This window comes from Meles meles, chromosome 3 (assembly GCF_922984935.1).
Source record: "Meles meles chromosome 3, mMelMel3.1 paternal haplotype, whole genome shotgun sequence".
Lineage (NCBI taxonomy): Eukaryota > Metazoa > Chordata > Mammalia > Carnivora > Mustelidae > Meles > Meles meles.
The window spans coordinates 58,221,337-58,227,516 of NC_060068.1; the positions used below are offsets into that span (position 1 = coordinate 58,221,337).

The 6,180-nt window shown below is 34.8% G+C and overlaps 1 non-coding gene across 1 annotated transcript; it reads right to left on the reverse strand.

Annotated features, from left to right (window-relative positions):
* Positions 1-2,635: 2,635 nt before the first annotated feature.
* TRNAK-UUU lies at positions 2,636-2,708 on the reverse strand. Its single transcript has one exon. It is a non-coding gene; the product is annotated as a tRNA-Lys (tRNA).
* Between the last annotated feature and the right edge of the window lie 3,472 nt (positions 2,709-6,180).

The following is a 6,180-nucleotide window of genomic DNA, read 5'->3' on the forward strand; positions in this document are numbered from 1 at the left end:
TTAATAAGATAATGCATAAACAAATTGTGATATTTTTGTACTGGAAACCATACTACCATGAAAGTGAATGTAATTGAGGTATTGCTATCAAAACAAATAAATATTAAACAATTTTGACAAAAATGCCAAATTGCAGACTATATATGTGTGTGTGTGTGTGTGTGTGTGTGTGTATGTTTATAATATGCAATATTATTTATGGGCATACACATTTGTAATAGAATTGTAAAAAAAAGTTAAGGGAGTGATAAAATATCAGTTGTGGCAGCAAAGTTACCATGCTGCATTGCTTATATCCACTGGGGGAGAAATGAACTCTCCCCAAATTTGAAAAGGAAAAAAAAACAACAACACTCCTTTGCTTCTGTCTGGTTGTACAAATTTCATTCCATGCCCACACCTGGAACAGTAACAGTTGCAAAGGTAATACTAACCAGATTGACTTAAATTTGAGCTCCTAAATTAATAATTTTTCAAGAGGAATATAATTGCCATAATTAGATGATTTATGTGGTCCTAGCCCTAGAATTGAACATGGAATCTGTTTCCCCTAGGTCCCATGAGCAGTTTGGGAGAGGTATATATAATCAACAAAATGGAATTTTTTTTTTAAAGATTTTATTTATTTATTTATTTGACAGCGAGAGAGAGAGAGATCACAAGTAGGCAGAGAGGCAGGCAGATTGAGAGAGAGAGGGAAGCAGGCTCCCCGCCAAGCAGAGAGCCTGATGTGGGACTCGATCCCAGGACCCTGAGATCACGACCTGAGCCGAAGGCAGCGGCTTAAACCACTGAGCCACCCACGCGCCCCAAAATGGAATTTTTTAAGGAAGAAATCTGTAGGATTTAGGAGTATAGTAGTAACAGTGGAATTATGGGTAGAATGTGAATGATGAGGGATGAGAGGTGAGGGAGTGAGAGGAGGAAGAAAGAGAGTTGGGATGGATGGAGATGGAGAGAAAGAAGGTAATTCAACTTGGTACCCTTGGAGTTGGTTTGTAGACTTTTATGTAGAGTGTTACCATTTATTAATATGTGAATCATAGGAGGAATAGAGGATTTAGAAGAGGAGATGAGTTCAGTTTTGAACATGCTGAGTTTGAGGTACTAATAAGCAGCCAAGTGCCATTTGGCAGCTGAAAATAAAGATCTAAAGCTGAGGAGAGAGATCTCAATTGGAGTCACAATTGGGGATCACCAGTATGACAATAACTATTTGACCCATGGAGAAAAGATAAATTTTCTCAAGAAAGGAAAAGAGTCTACTACAATCTGAGGAATTCTGAAGAGTGTAACATGTAAGAAATGCCTAGAGGAAGAAACTAAGAAAGAAAAGCAAGGAGAAAACCAGAGCTAAGATCAGTATAATAAAAGTAAGGTAAGAGGTTATATAAAGATGATGGGAGCAATCAAAATTGCCACATGTTGCTGAGAGTTCAAAGGAAGTAATGATAATGTTTACTGGATTTAGTACCAAAGAGTTTGTTGGAAACTAGAATGAGAGAAATTTCAGAGAATTTTAAGAACAGAAGCCAAATGGCAACAGATCAAGAAATGTGTTGGAGATGAGCATTGGACACATCATATGTAAACAAGATCTTCTGTAAGTATAGCTGTGGAAAAAAAAAATGTAGCTGTGAATAGAAGATGTGTCCTTAGTTGGCTGCAGTGCTGAGGTTTGTTGAGGAAGATGAAGTAATTGTTGCTATGTGTTGTGATGGCTGGTTTGAGCATGTTCAAAGCTGGTAAGAAGAAACAAGTAGGAAGAGATTGGGGTTTAAGAACAAGAATTCATAGAGCAAGATGACTAAGGAGGTGATAGAATGGGTTCCAAAGCACAGGGAGAAGGATTAGCTTTAATAAGGAGAGAGGACTTCATCCTTTGCAATAGATCACAAAGGAAGGGATGGGTGCAACTGCAGGTAATTCTGCAGGTTTGGTGGCTGGAATTTAAGCCCACATAACCTTCTGAATGTGTCTCCTCTCCTTGTAATCATTTCCTCATGATCTAACCTTTGCAACCTATGTTCTGTTACATAAACAGCATGATACCTCTATAATTGTACTCTTGGCTTTTTTCTTCTTCCAACCCGCTCCTTTCTCTGTTGTGAAAGGAATCTTTAAAAATGTCTGTCTGATCATGTTATGTAATGAGTTGTAATTGTTTACTTGCCTTGTTGTTTTCTAGATAAAGAGACTATGAAAGGAAGTATTGTGTTGCTCATTACTCTGTTCTCTTTTTTTATGTAATGTTCAAAAAATTTTAGTTGGATGAATAAATGACTGGTGACTTTATCTTTAATGTCATTGGCACCAAAGTATTTAATTTTTTATTGAGATTATCAGAAGATAGATTGCTGAATACAGGTATAGAATCTTCTGTGGGACTTTGAGAATTCACAAGTAAGATCTTAAGGACTTCTTTTCACAGCCACATCCCAGCTTGCTCAGACTCCCTCATTTGCTATTTAAAAGCCTATTTCAGTAAAGTTTGTTCAATTGTAGGTTAAACTATGTCCCCATAAAAGATATTTTGGGGTCCTAACTTTTAGTATCTGTAAATGTGAACTTCTCGGGAAACAGGATCTTTTAATTCTTTTTTTTTTTAAGCTTCATTTATTTTAAGTAATCTCTACACCCAACATGGGGCTCAAACTCACGACCCTGTGATCAAAAGTCACATGCTCTTCCAACTGAGCCAGCTAGGCACACTGGAACACAGGATCTTTGAAGATGGAATCAAGTTATGATGAAGTTGAAATGGATTAGGGTGGGCCCTACTCCAGTGACTGGAATCCATCTAAGAAGAGGGAGATTCGGACACAGAACACAGGGGAGAACACTACAAGAAGGCAGAGATCGGAGTGATACACCCAAAAGCCAAGGACCACCAAGAAGCATAGGTAGGAAGAAGATAGGAAAACTTCTTCCCTAGAACGTCCAGAGGTAGCATGACCTTGCGGATATCTTGATTTTGAACTTCTAGCCTCTAGAGCTGTGAGAAAATAAAATTATGTTGTTTTAGCTACCCAGTTTGTGATACTTTGTTATGACAGCTCTAGGAATCTAATCCACCTTATATATGTATATCTTTGTTCTTGAATTAGATTTATTTCAGGAGTCTTATGAAACTTCCAACTAGATAAGTCTTTTCACTTCTTGAATGAAAGTTTTTCGGTCTCATCCATCCAGGAAGCTATTCTTTCCCATTACAGCATAAAACTCAAACAACAACACTGCAGTAACTTTATTATCTTTAGAACAAAAGTGCACTAATCCCATGGGTTTTGTTTTTTTTTTAATTTCCTCTATGACTTTTTTTCCCTCAATGTTGTTGTTTGACGAGGAAGAAAGATTTTAAATGGCATTAATCTGTTTAAATGGCTATGCATGACACTTAGGACACCACGTAGGTGGTGGGAAAGATTTGACACAGGTCATGGATTTCACAAAGGAATTTTACAAAAGAAAAGTCTCCATGTTAAATGATTTCAGGAGAATCATAAAGATAATAAAAACTGTGACACTTCTGACTCTAAAACTATTACACTATTGACTCTAAAACTACTTCACTATTGACAAAAAAAAAAAGAAAAGAAAACTTACATGAGAGTTTGTTTCCAAAATACCAAGATATATCTGCCTTACTCTTATTTAACCTGGAGATTACAAAAGGGCAAGTTAGCATTTCTTTAAAACATATTTTATTGGGAGCGCCTGGGTGGCTCAGGGGGTTAAGCCTCTGCCTTCAGCTCAGGTCATGATCCCAGGGTCTTGGGATCCAGCCCCACATCAGGCTCTCTGCTCAGTGGGGAGCCTGCCTCCCCCCACCCTCTGCCTACTTTCTGCCTACTTGTGATCTCTGTCTGTCAATAAATAAAAATCTTTAAAAAAAACATTTTATCAACTTAAAATATGTAAAAATGTAATCTTTTTTCAGTAGTAAACATTTAGGACTATATTAGAACAAACATAATCTTTTAACTAGGTTATAATGGGTATATTTATCTCAATTTATGCAAAATGTTGCTAAAGAGAGTATATAAATTGGACTTTTGTGTCATGAGCTGACAAATGAAACTACTGTTTAATTTAGTCATGTAATATGAACCAAGGCAGTTAAGGATAATAAAAATAAGAGATTTTCTGGTTTTCACTTACTATGAAGTATTATAAGTTAATTCATCTTTTTACCAGAGATAGAAATATTGGTGATGAATTATAGAAAGTGATTATTGTCATATTTTTAATATGTAATTTTGCTTTTTGTCATCAAGTCTAGATCCAGGGATTGCCAGTATTATTTAGGAAAAATAGCTTTTTGTTTAGCTCAAGGACAAGGAAGGAGATTCAGAGGTGTGAATAAAGGATTAGCATTCTTTTTTCTTTATTGTGTTCAGTTAGCCAGCATATAGTACAACATTAGTTTTTGATGTAGTGTTCAGTGATTCACTAGTTGCATATAACACCCAATGCTCGTAACAGCACATGCCCTCCTTAATGCATTCTTTAAGCATATTTAAACATATTTTATCATCTTAAACATATTTTATCATCTAAAATTAGGTAAAGAATCTGTTCTCCACTTCTCTGCGTTTTCCTGTTTTAGATTCCAGATGTAAGTGAGATCGTTCAGTATTGTTCTTTCTCTGACTTTTTTCACTTAGCGTATTCCCATCAAGGTTCATCCATGTTTTCACAAATGATAGAATTTCCTTCATTTTTGTGGGTAAATTAAAGTTCCCTTAGACATAAAATTAATGAGTTAATATATACACATACAGGTATATAAAATAATATTACATACATATCACATTTTCTTTTTTTTTTCTATTTGTGAATACTTGGTTGTTTTCATACCTTGGCTTTTGTAAATAATGATATAATAAGCATAGAAATGCAGATATCTCTTGGATATACAGTTTCTGACTTACAGTGGTTTGACTTACAATTTTTCTACTTACAATGATGTGAAAGTAAACAAGCAATAAAAAACACACTTCAAAGATTTGGGATACTTTATCAGATATATTATTTGCAAATATTTTTATCAGATATGTCATTTGCAAATATTTTCTCCCATTCTGAAGGTCACTTTTTAGTTTTGCTGATTATTTCCTTCACTGTGCAGAATCACTAAATTCTACTCCTAATTTATATTTTATATATATATATATATATAATATATGTAGGATATATTATAATATATCCTAATATATTATACCATATATTAACTAACTGGAATTTAAATAAAAACTTGAAACTATTGAAAAAAAGAAATAATATACTTCAGATTTTGATCTTTTCTGGCTAGGGAATGTGGTATGATATCTCTCATGCTGCTGGACTGTGGCAGTGAGCTGCAGTTCCTGGAAAGCCATGCAATCATGAGGTTAAATAACATATTCACTGACAACCATTCTGTTTTTTACTTTAGTACAGTATTCAAAAAATTTAATGCGCTTTCAGCACATTATTATAAAATAAACTTTGTTTTAGATAATTTTGCCCAAATGTGGTTCTAATATAACCAATATAAGTGTTCTAAGCACATTTAAAGTAGACCAGACTAAGATATGATGTTTGGTAAGCTAGATGTAGTAAATGCACTTTTGACTTAGGATGTTTTCAGCTTATAATGGGTTTATTTGGAGGTAATCTCACCCTAAATTGAGGAAGATCTGTAGTGATTTCATTTCCTTTGGATATATACACAGAAGTGGGATTGCTAGATCATATAGTAGTTCTTTTTTAATTTTTTGAGGAACCTCTGTACTATTTTCGGTAGTAGCTGCACCAATTTACATTCCTACCAACAGTGTATGAGGTTCTCCACATCCTCTAATCTTTTGTCTCTTTTATAATAGATATTCTAACAAGTTTGAGATAACGCATTGTGGTTTTGATTTACATTTCCTGACAGTTAGTAATAGCATCTTTTCATGTACCTCTTGGTCATTTAAATATCTTCTGTGGAAAAATGCCTATTTAGGTATCTTGCCCATTTTAAAATCAGATTATTTGGGGGTTTTTGCTCTTAAATTGTATGAATTTCTTACATATTTTAAAAAAACGTTTATTTATTCGACAGAGAGACAATGAGAGAGGGAATACAAGCAGGGGGAGTGGGAGAGGGAGAAGCAGGTTTCTCACTGAGCAGGGAGCCCTAAGCAGGGCTAG